General features: G+C 37.1%; 1 long non-coding RNA gene across 2 annotated transcripts in view; it reads right to left on the bottom strand.

Moving 5' to 3' along the window:
* Positions 1 to 2,679: 2,679 nt before the first annotated feature.
* The window catches only part of LOC132345467 (uncharacterized), a 74,904-nt gene continuing 65,287 nt past the window's right edge, over positions 2,680 to 12,296 (bottom strand). The window contains exon 3 of one of the 2 annotated variants that reach the window (XR_009494807.1): positions 2,680 to 2,907. This is a non-coding gene — a long non-coding RNA (uncharacterized lncRNA). Of the gene's footprint in view, positions 2,908 to 8,611; positions 8,697 to 12,296 lie in introns of those variants that run through there. The other variant, XR_009494808.1, reaches the window with a different exon arrangement.

Here is a 12,296-nt window from a genome sequence, read left to right as displayed (position 1 = left end):
TAATCCCAGAATCATGCAAGACACTATGAAAATATATCTTGATTTTCCCAGAATATGGAACAGATGACTAATACCTCATGGTTTTTCTAACAGTGGCATGATCAGGTATCACACAACTTTATTTCATACATTTACTAAAAATATTTGCTTTTAAGATCTTGAAAATTAGTCTAATACTTAAAATGTCTCTGTAATTCCTGTAAATCATTTTATTCTAAGCAATCTTTGTAATGTATTTCATTATATTACACAATAGAAATTCTTGTGATATAAAATATATGTTGCTCATTAATATTCAAAATCAAAAATAACTCAACTCTGATTACATGTGGACAATATATTTCTCTTCATGTTTTATTCTAACAGTTAATTCCATAATTCATAATATTGTGTTTTAAATCTTATAGTATAAAACAAAAACCGCAAGCGTTTCTTGTTTTAAAATTTAATGTTACCCTCATTTTCCATCATGAATAATAGGTTGTGGGGTATAATTTAAACACTAGTAGAAGATCACTATCTAAACCTGAATCAAAAAAAAACAAACTTAAAAATATGCTCTTTTCCTAAGCAGTCTACTTTCTGAAAATTCATCATAAGAAATTAATTATTTATATGGAAGGACTAGTTTTAATAATGCAGATATTCAATATAGAATTATTTATAAGAATAAAAATTAGAGATTAACTAAATATGTAATCAGTGGGAAATGGTTTAGTAAATTATGTAATAGCTACAAAGAGAAATTTAGACATGCAAAATCTTTCAAAAAACATAAAAAGCATATGTTTGATATCACTAAATAACTGTGATGACATGTGCATGGTAGCAAATGCTAACATAAACATGAAAAGAGTAATTTTGTAAGGTTGATGAAATAGCACTAATCTTCCCCACACAAATAATCACTTGCTATTATATGACTGTGGCAATGAAATCTGATAAAACTGTACTCCATAACTGCTATAAGGGGTGGAAATCAATGTTATCATGTTTTGTATTAGATAAATCATCCATAACCTACATGCCAAATAACAAACATGAATGTATTGATTCACTTTGGCATTAAGTCCTTGTCAAGCAAGAATACAATTATTTCAATCCATTATCTTTCTTATAAGGAATAAATTAACATTTTTTGTGAAAGTTATATGTTTGGTAAACTTCCATCTTCCATTTTTTATTTTGCAACTCCAGTTTCATAAATTCCAACTTTTGTATCACGTAAATAATGCTAGAAAGGACCATGTGCTGCCTGCCTTAATTTAAATGCTCAACTGTTTCTGTTTCTGCAGCTTTTCTATGGATGAAGGATAGCAGGCTATATAATTACAGAAGTGGCATTTATGACCGCAGGCTCTCAGTATTGTGTAATCGTATCATGCCGTGTGATATATTAAATGTAAGGTTAGCAAAAGCATGCAGGCTATACTTAAAGTCAACAAGAGGCCATCAACCTGGAAGAAAAAACAGTGACTATGGCATGAATTATGACACATCAGACTATGTGAGGTAGCCTCTTTCAACCACAGCCATTAACAGCTTGTGAAAATACCATTAAAGGAATCATTTCAAAATGGTAATATTTATCAAGCGCAGACAGATACTTATGGTGTTCACAGGATTTGGAACATTCTTGCTGGAATTTCACTGACTGTTGTGAAACAGAACTGAACCACAAAGACTTTTGCAGCACTTCTCCCCATGCCTATTTTTATTTTATTCTTCACTAAATTTGATATTTGATCAAATGAGTGCTGTATGTAATTAAGAACACAGAATTCTAAGTCTTATGTGGCTTCCACTTTCCGGTGTGAACTGGGACATGACCTTTAACATGGCCGCAATTTTCTCATTTAGGAAACAAATTAAAGAAATTTATTTATGGTATCCTTTAACAGATAATGCTTTAACTAGGATATCTCTTGTGTTCCATAGCTGTGACAATCCCTTGGCCTTCTTTATTATTGTTTTTTTGAAGCTTTATGCATTCATGCTTGTTTTCATTTTGTTAGCTACTATCCCAAAACAGAGGCAGAGAATGAGAGAAATATCAAAAATGTATTTGTATGGGGTACATATGGAATCTTTAAGGTGAAGAAAGAAAAATGTAAGAGTAAAAATTAAACAATAAGGAAATCAGAATTTATGAATAACTTAGCGCTATAAGAACTCAATTTCCTAGCTTTGTTACATCTCAAAGCAGGACAAAATCACAGGAAATGAAGGCTGTATTTTGGAAGGTGAAGAGTAACTTCCCACGCACCACCACAGGAATTGTGTTGTGAAGAGTACAACAACACCCACCACCACTTTCCCCTCCAGATCACCTAGATTAGAGATAATCACTGTTCACTTTTATCAGTGGAGGTAACCTAACTGATTCATCTTTTTAGGAAGAGGAAAATGATTACTAATTTGAACAGCACTAAGAATACCCACTGGCCAAGGTGGTGCAATTGGTAAAGAATCTGACAACCAATGCAGGAAACTCAAGGGACGCATGTTTGATCCCTATACTATAAGATTAGAATGTTCCACAGTTGGTTAAATGGAAAGGTCTTGAAGAAAAATTTTCAAAAATTAGGTCATAATTCATATTCCTATTCTCTCTAAAGTCTGAAATTTTTAAAGAAAGCTATTTGTATTCTCTCAGATGTTTTTCATTTGAAATGTTCTTGTGTTTTTGTTAGACAAGCTGTGGTCCGTGTGATCAGATTGGCTAGTTGTCTGTGATTGTGGTGTCAGTCTGTCTGCCTTCTGATGCCCTCTCTCAGCACCTACCGTCTTACTTGGGTTTCTCTTACCTTGGACGTTGGGTATCTCTTCAAGGCTGCTCCAGCAAAGCGCATCCGCTGCTCCTTACCTTGGACATGGGGTAGCTCCTGCACAATGCAGCTGCTGCTCCTACATTTTAAAAAGCAGAGACATTACTTTGTCAATAAAGGTCTGTCTAGTCAAGGCTGTGGTTTTTCCAGTAGTCATGTATGGATGTGAGTTGGACTATAAAGAAAGCTAAGCACCAAAGAATTGATGCTTTTGAACTGTAGTGTTGGAGAAGACTCTTGAGAGTCCCTTGGACTGCAAGGAGATCCAACCAGTCCAACCTAAAGGAAATCAGTCCTGGGTTCTTTGGAGGGACTGATGTTGAAGCTGAAACTCCAGTACTTTGGCCACCTGATGCAAAGAGCTGACTCATTTGAAAAGACCCTGATGCTGGGAAAGATTGAGGACAGGAGGAGAAGGGGACAACAGAGGATGAGATGGTTGGATGGCATCACTGACTCAGTGGGCATGAGTCTGGGTGAACTCTGGAAGTTGGTGATGGACAGGGAGGCCTGGCATGCTGTGGTTCACGGGGTCTCAAAGAGTCGGGCACAACTGAGTGACTGAACTGAACTGAACTGTGTTTTTGTTGGTTCAGGTGGACAATTTTATACAATTTTAGTTAATTATAGTCCCTCGAATACTATTTAACATTATTTCTTTGAATGATTTTTCAGTCTTTTTTTTTTTTTTTCAAATAATCATTTCACCCAGAATTTTCTCTAAAATCCTATGGCTGCTGCTGTAAATCTATGTTTTGCATCTATTTCTTTGAAATAAGATCTTGATTCTTTGTATCTTCTGAACTTAATCTTGGAGGATTTATCTCCTTGCAGCCAAAGAATATAAATAAAGAATTGCATTATTCCACTTCATTTGGCTTTAAGAGATTTCAAATCAAAACAACAATTAGGTATGTCTCCATCCTTTTTCCGGACTGCCTCTAAAGCTGTGTTTACGTGAGGACAATATTTAACCAAAAGGGCAAAAGAATCATTAGTTAAGCAAAAGTAATATATTGATATAATTCTCCCTTTTTTCCCCATAAAAACTAATTAAACAGGTATAAGACTTCTGAAGGATAAATGCAACTTGCCTCTCAATTCAAGTGAAGACAGACTTTTAGCAATCCCTTTTCTTGTGTGTGTGATCTTTAGAATTTTGGGGGCTTCCCCAGTGGCTCAGCTCGTAAAGAACATGTCTGCTAATGCAGGAGACATAAGAGACACAGATTCCATCGCTGGGTTGGGAAAATTCCCTGAAGAAGGAAAAGGCAACCCGCTCTAGTATTCTTGCCTGGAGAATGCCATGGACAGAGGAACCTGGTAGGCTAGAGGCCACAGAGTCTCAAAGAGTCAGACATGACTGAGCATGTACATCTTTAAAATGCTTAAATATATTTTCTTAAGGCTCCTTTTATTTAAAAGAGAATACAAGGTGACTTTTTATACTTAATTATGTGTACAATGGAATAACCAAATAATGGGAAAAAATTTTTTTGCTTGATTTAAAATCTTCTGGTTATCTGATTATCAGTTTAAATCAACTCTGCGTCCAGCTTTTATAACTGAGCAGTGCCTTTTAACTACTTAATGACTCTGGTTTCTATCCTAAACTGCAAAGCTGAGATGTATCTTTAAAAAAGCCTCAAAGCCTCAATTCAACAAAGGAATTTCCTAGAGAACCAATCTAGTCCTGGACTGTGTTACTGTTGTTGCCAAAAGGGATCATTTATGAGAAGATATATTACCTTTTCTGACGCTGTCTCTAGAGGAATAATAGATCCTCATATATCTTAATGGCTTTTTATGCCCTATAGTATTTCAATGTACTTACCAGGAAGGCTTTAATTTATTCCTCAGCTTGACTAAACTTTAATTTTCCTCCTAATTCTAGGGCCCGTTGGCTTCCTTTTTCTTTGAGCATTTACTTTAGAAATTTTTCTAATAGTAAATTCTTGTTCTATCCCTTTGAGATGTGCATATTCTTGCAAGCTTCTTGCTAGCATCACAGCCCAGGAGTGTATTTTTCGAGGACCCAGGGTCTGGCTGTCTTTATAACTGAAGGAAGAAGTGCTATATAATGCAGCTTCAGTGGGTGGGTAAGTATCCTAAGTTCAATTAGCAAATGCAGATGGCCTGATCACAGGAAAAAAAAAGAAAAAATCCAAACTCAGGACTAACTCAAGGTGCTGGAAATGTCCTACCAATAGACTTCTTTCCTTTTTTTTTTTTTTAAAGTCAAAAAATTCTAATTTGAACTATTTTAAGTCAGGGACAGGCTGTATTTTTGTTACAACAGCCCAAATTAAGATACCTATAGCCTACATTTTCAATAGGAAGAACAGTGAAATCTCCAGCAATACTCTTCAACTAACTCATTCCAGTGCTTTGTTTCAGCAGAGCTGAATTTTAGACTCACTTAGGGCCTTTTTTCTCTACAGCAATAGCCTTGAATAAAGTCTTCTTGGCCTGTTCAGTTTTGTCCAGTACAGATGGTCCTTGACTTGCAAAAGTTCACCTTACAATATTATCAACTTACAATGGGTTTATGAAGAACAAATCCCATTGTAAGTTAAAGATGATGTGTACAGGTTTTACTGTGACAGTGTCAAAATCCTCTGTGTTCCATTTCCTACATTACAATTGTTTTGTGAGCAACATTTTTATAGCAAAGTTCTTTTAGTTCTCATTCTGAGAAAGATATACCCCAAGAGGCATAAAATTCACAAAAATTTCTTACATTTTAATAATGCTCTGAAGTCCTAACAGTGATTTCACTTATTTCCAGAGACTACTCCAAGGTGACCAAAGAAATCTAAATCCCCACTACATCTCCTTATGCAGCCTGAGAATTGAGTGAAGCTAGAGATCGGTCCTCTACCTGAGTTGAATGGACTCTTATGTTAAAAGCATGGACCAATTTACATTTTTACTGAAAACTCAGAGTTGACCTTAGCTCCAAAGAGGCTAAGGTTATCTCAGGGCTAAAAGGCAAGTTACAAAATATTCTCAGTGAGGGGGGAAAGAAATCCCCAAACATAACACTTCTTTGAAGGCAGTTTATTGATCCCTTTTTGTTACTAAATTTACTCTCAGGTGAAATACACTTCCATGTGTTATTAAATGAAACAATTTAGAAAAATTGGTAACTTTAATCAAGGAAAGGAGTAGCCATTTGCTCTATTTCTAATTAGCCCCAATATATTTTATTAGCAGAAGGTTTGGGTCAAGAGGAAAATTTAAAACAGAGGGTGAATATGAAATGATCCATAGGCAAAGAAAAACAAAGGTGAACAGATGGGGAGAGGACTGAGTGCGAAGAGTGGGTGAGTAGTAAGAATAATTAGCAAAACAATATCCTTGTGATTAAGGCCCTGGTGGCTGAGCTTTTTGGCCCCTTTCAAAATCTGCAGATTTTTTTCTTTTCTCAAATACTTTAAGAAGTCTTTTTTCATCCAGAAAGCACATATTTTATTGCAGTGCCCTGAGGAACTAGTTACCAAAATCTTTCTGCTGAAAACACCTTTCCTGAACTATTTGATCAGTGCAAATACAACTATTTGTTCTCTCACTTGGTTTCATAACTAAGACAGTAGACAAATAATATCAGGTGTGAAAAAGACATGCTGGGGCAAATGAAAGGGAATGCTAGTTATACTGGAATCATAGCCATAGTCTCAACTACTGTTTTATTTTATTTTAAATGCCATTTACTTCTATTAAAATGTTGGAAAAAAAAATAAAATGTTGGAGACTATTATAAAATAGTTCCTTTACTCATAAAATTATACTAGGAATTTAAAGACACATTTTACAATTTTAAAAAAAAGTATATTTTTACTATTCTCACACAGACTAGATATTTTAAAATAAGGAATATGACTACTCTCAATGTCCTTTTACAAATACAAATGCTGAAATATTTTGCTCTCCCCTATATTTATCACCTAGCACCATCATCATGTGATAAACTTTAATAAATGAAACCTTTATAGAAGACATAGCAAAAGATTATTCATATCCAATATTTATAATTTCAAATTATAGATTATTATTGATGAAAGTGAAAGTGGAGAGTGAAAAAGTTGGCTTAAAGCTCAACATTCAGCAAATGAAGATCATGGCATCCGGTCCCATCACTTCATGGGAAATAGATGGGGAAACAGTGGAAACAGTGTCAGACTTTATTTTTCTGGGCTCCAAAATCACTGTGGATGGTGACTGCAGCCATGAAATTAAAAGACGCTTACTCCTTGGGAGGAAAGTTATGTCCAACCTAGATAGCATATTCCAAAGCAGAGACATTACTTTGCCAACAAAGGTCCATTTAGTCAAGGCTATGGTTTTTCCTGTGGTCATGTATGGATGTGAGAGTTGGACTGTGAAGAAGGCTGAGCGCCGAAGAATTGATGCTTTTGAACTGTGGTGTTGCAGAAGACTCTTGAGAGTCCCTTGGACTGCAAGGAGATCCAACCAGTCCATTCTGAAGGAGATCAGCCCTGGGCTTTCTTTGGAAGGAATGATGCTAAAGCTGAAACTCCAGAACTTTGGCCACTTCATGCAAAGAGTTGACTCATGGGAAAAGACTCTGATGCTGGGAGGGATTGGGGGAAGGAGGAGAAGGGGACGACAGAGGATGAGATGGCTGGATGGCATCACTGACTCGATGGACATGAGTCTGAGTGAACTCTGGGAGTTGGTGATGGACAGGGACGCCTGGCGTGCTGTGATTCATGGGGTTGCAAGGAGTCGGACACGACTGAGCAACTGATCTGATGTGATCTTATATAAAAACCATAATTGACATTATAATATTGGGATGAGTCAGTTTCAGGAAATGAAATAACATGTCACTGATTATGCATTTAATTTAAAAGCAAATTCTTGTTTCGGTTCATATTTAACATTTGCTTGGTCTTACAGTGTCATGAACATCTTACTCATACTAACTTTTTACTTTCTTAGATTAGATAGCAGTGGATGTAGTGACATTTGAATGCCCACAAGAATATATTCCAAAGAAACTTTTAAAATCTGTTTTGAGCAATATAACTTCTGCTGAAATTATTTTATTAGATCAACTATTACCTTAGCAGGTATTTGAGCAGGGCTAAAGACAGTAAGGTGATGGCACCCCACTCCAGTACTCTTGCCTGGAAAATCCCATGGACGGAGGAGCCTGGTAGGCTGCAGTCCATGGGGTCGCGAAGAGTCGGACACGACTGAGCAACTTCACTTTCACTTTTCACTTTCCTGCATTGGAGATGGATATGGCAACCCAGTCCAGTGTTCTTGCCTTGAGAATCCCAGGGACGGGGGAGCCTGGTGGGCTGCAGTCTATGGGGTCGCACAGAGTCGGACACGACTCAAGTGATTTGGCAGCAGCAGGAAAGACAGTAAAAGTGTTTAAGCAAGGCATACATTTCCATCATAATACTGATGTAAAAAGATACATGGCCTAAGAATTGAATTCCAGTAATCAACAGTTTTGCAATGAGTCTGTCTCACATTTTTGAGCCTAGACTAAGTGCAGAAGTAGTTGGTATCAATATAGATTTGAAGAGAGTAAATTAAATACACTGAAACATTTAGATCTAAAGAGATAGTGACAAACTGTCTAGTGACTTTCTGCATTATAATTACAAACCAACCATTATAATTACAAATCACTATGTTAATTAATTGATAACATTTGACTTCATTGAGTTATTGCTATTGACCTAGAAATTGAAAATAACAGCAACAAAAAAGAAAAGATAAACAAAAACAAAAACAAAAAGATACCTTAGCCCTAGGCCAACCTCTGCATAGAAGTAACTGTGCAATCTTGGAAAAGTTGTCTAATCTTTATAAGCTTCATTTCCTTTTCTGCAAAACAAGAGTCATGATTGGTTGATCATTAGTACCTTTTAATATTTAACATGCAAGTGGAATTTAAAAATATTGTCTTTACAAAAAGGCCATAAAATTCTCAGGAATTAGTGGCTTCCCTGGTGGCTTCGTCGGTAAAGAACCTGCCTGCAGTGTGGGAGTCCTAGGTTTGATCCATGGGTCAGCAAGATCCTCTGGAGAAGGAAATGGCAACCCACTCTAGTACTCTTGCTTGGAGAATTCCATGGACAGGGGAGCCTGGGGGCTACAGTCCATGTGGTCACAAACAGTTGGACACGACTGAGAAACTAACTTTCACTTTCATTTATTACAACTAATCACATATGACAAAGATCTTAATTAATGAGTTCATTCATAATGCACACTTGCTGTGAACCATAGGAATGAAAAAAAAGAAGTCTGTATGACCTTTTAAAAAATAATAATTTTCATAATTAAAATTTCAATTTAATATTAAGGGAAAAACACACACATACAAAGCTTCTATCTAGTGTTAAGGATATGTATACATTCACACAGTCCAAAATCACCCATCCAAATTTTTATGTTCATCACTGAAGGCAATGAGTGAACTTAATTTTCCCATTGTTTATCACTCCCAGAATAAGCCATATAGATCTATGTGAAAGTGAAAGTGAAAATTAGTCACTCAGTCATGTCATTGAGTTCTCTGATTCCATAGCCAGAGGAGTCTGGTGGGCTACCGTCCATGGGGTCACAAACAGTTGGACATGACTGAGTGACTAACTTTCAGACATATGCAAAAGACCACATTAATTTATATGAGCACTGGGGGTGTGAACTGAAGCAAAGGTTGGACTGGAAAAAGTCAAACAGGCAAAGAAGGCTTTATTCAATGCTACTGTATTAGGAGATAAAGGCCAGAACTGAGTCTGAGCTCAACTTCACTAAAACAAGGTGTAGAGAGTTTTAAGAGCTGGGGTGGGGAGATCAGAGGGCATCTGTGTTTACTAACTGATAATATTTGTATACATGCTCCTAGCTTCATGACAGAGGGTAGTTTAGACTTGAAGCATGATATAGGGCGGTTATCTTGCTTGACTATAGTATTTCAAAGAGATGACTCTCAGCATCTTGAGAAAGACATTCCTGAAATACAAAACTGGAAAAAACTAAAAAAAAAAAAAAAAAAAAAATTACATCTTAAAGGGATAGAGAAATGATTTACAAGTTTTCTAAAGTAAACTTACTCTCACAGGTCAGGGGCCTACAGTGAGAAAAATGTCTGTCTGTAATTTAGTCAAGCTGAAGATAATGTTAAGGCCATCTTGGTTGGGTGACTTTGATTTGGCAGAAAAATTAGTACTTTAGGATCTATCAAGAGCAGTTCTTACTATATTTTCTTAGCCATATTTTTGAAAAGAGGATTTGACTCATGAGTCATCAATTCAGTTCAGTTCAGTTCAGTTCAGTTGCTCAGTCGTGTTGTACTATTTGAGATCCCATGGAATGCAGCACCCCAGGCCTCTCTGTCCACCACCAACTCCTGGAGTTTACTCAAACTCACGTCCATCGAGTTGGTGATGCCATCCAACCATCTCATCCTTTGTCGTCCCCTTCTCCTCCTGTCTTTCCCAGCACCAGGGTCTTTTCAGATGAGTAAGCTCTTTGCATCAAGTGGCCAAAGTACTGGAGTTTCAGCTTCAACATCAGTCCTTCCAATGAATATTCAGAACTGATTTCCTTTAGGATGAACTGGTTGGATCTCCTTGTAGTCCAGGGGACTCTCAAGAGTCTTCTCCAACACCACAGTTCAAGCACCAATTCTTCAGCACTCAGCTTTCTTTATAGTCCAACTCTCACATCCATACATGACTACTGGAAAAACCATAGCCTTGACAAGATGGACCTTGGTTGGCAAAGTAATGTCTCTGCTTTTTAATATGCTGTCTATGTTGGTCATAGCTTTGCTTCCAAGGAGTAAGCGTCTTTTAATTTCATGGCTGCAGTCACCATCTGCAGTGATGTTTGAGCCCCCAAAAATGAAGTCAGGCACTGTTTATACTATTTTCCCATCTATTTGCCATGAAGTGATGGGACCAGATGCAATGATCTTCATTTTCTGAATGTTGAGCTTTAAACCAACTTTTTCACTCTCTTTCACTTTCATCAAGAGGCTCTTTAGTTCTTCTTCACTTTCTACCATAAGGGTAGTGTCATCTGCATATCTGAGGTTATTGATATTTCTCCCAGCGATCTTGATTCCAACTTGTGCTTCATCCAGCCCAGCATTTCTTATGATGTACTCTGCACATAAGTTAAATAAGCAGGGTGACAATATACAGCCTTGATGTACTCCTTTCCAGATTTGGAACCAGTCTGTTGTTCCATGTCCAGTTCTAACTGTTGCTTCCTGACCTGCATACAGATTTCTCAAGAGGCAGGTCAGGTAGTCTGGTATTCCCATCTCTTTCAGAATTTTCCACAGTTTGTGATGATGCACACAGTCAAAGGCTTTGGCATAGTCAATAAAGCAGAGATAGATGTTTTTTCTGGAACTCTCTTGCTTTTTCAATGATCCGATGGATGTTGGCAATTTGATCTCTGGTTCCTCTGCCTTTAATTATTTTTAAATTAGCATAGCTGTGTTTTTATCTCATCTTGTGCTTTTAATATATCCACTTTCGTTATGTGTACACTTTCATTTTTCTCTTTCCTTATAGAAACTAAGGAGGGTTAAGTAAGTTAGAAACATTAATCTCATTAGTTTGTACATTACAGTGATGGGCTAAAAGAAGCCAACCCTTTTGTTTAAGCCAATTAAAATGAGACTGTAGCTGATCTTTGGACAATACAGGGGTTACAGTGGCTGATCCTCCACACAAACATTTGCATATAACTGTATAAACATTTGCATATAGCTTTACAGAAGGCTGCCTTCTGTATCTGTGGTCCTACAACTTAGGTGCCAACTAACTGTTCATTATGAAGTACTGTAATACATATTTAGCAAAAAAAAAATTGTGCATAAGTGAACCTGTGCACTTCAAATTCATGTTTTTCAAGGGTCAACTGTATAAGCTATGACATCTTTCATGAGTGTAAAGGGCTCCCCAGTGTGGCCCATTGCTTCATAATCATGAGCTGTGTGTGTGACCATGAATGTGTGTGATATGTATAAGCAAAAGATGCAAATGACAGCCATTTCTAATCGCTGCTGCTGCTGCTGCTGCTGCTGCTAAGTCACTTCAGTCGTGTCTGACTCAGTGCGACCCCAGATGGCAGCCCATTAGGCTCCTCTGTCCCTGGGATTCTCCAGGCAAGAACACTGGAGTGGGTTGCCATTTCCTTCTCCAATGCATGAAAGTGAAAAGTGAAAGTGAAGTTGCTCAGTCGTGCCTGACTCTTAGCAACCCCATGGGCTGCAGCCTACCAGGCTCCTCCGTCCATGGGATTTTCCAGGCAAGAGTACTGGAGTGGGTTGCCATTGCCTTCTCCTTCTAATCGCTAAGAAACACATTTTTCCCAAGAAACAAGACAACAGAAAATGTAAAGACAAAATGCCTTCATTTAGCTATTTATTTTGTGGAAACAATTTTTTTTGTATCTTACTTT

Source organism: Bos taurus, chromosome 1, assembly GCF_002263795.3.
Source record: "Bos taurus isolate L1 Dominette 01449 registration number 42190680 breed Hereford chromosome 1, ARS-UCD2.0, whole genome shotgun sequence".
Classification (NCBI taxonomy): Eukaryota; Metazoa; Chordata; class Mammalia; order Artiodactyla; family Bovidae; genus Bos; species Bos taurus.
Note: the sequence above shows the minus strand (reverse complement) of the source record. Positions and strands in the feature narration are given on the sequence as shown.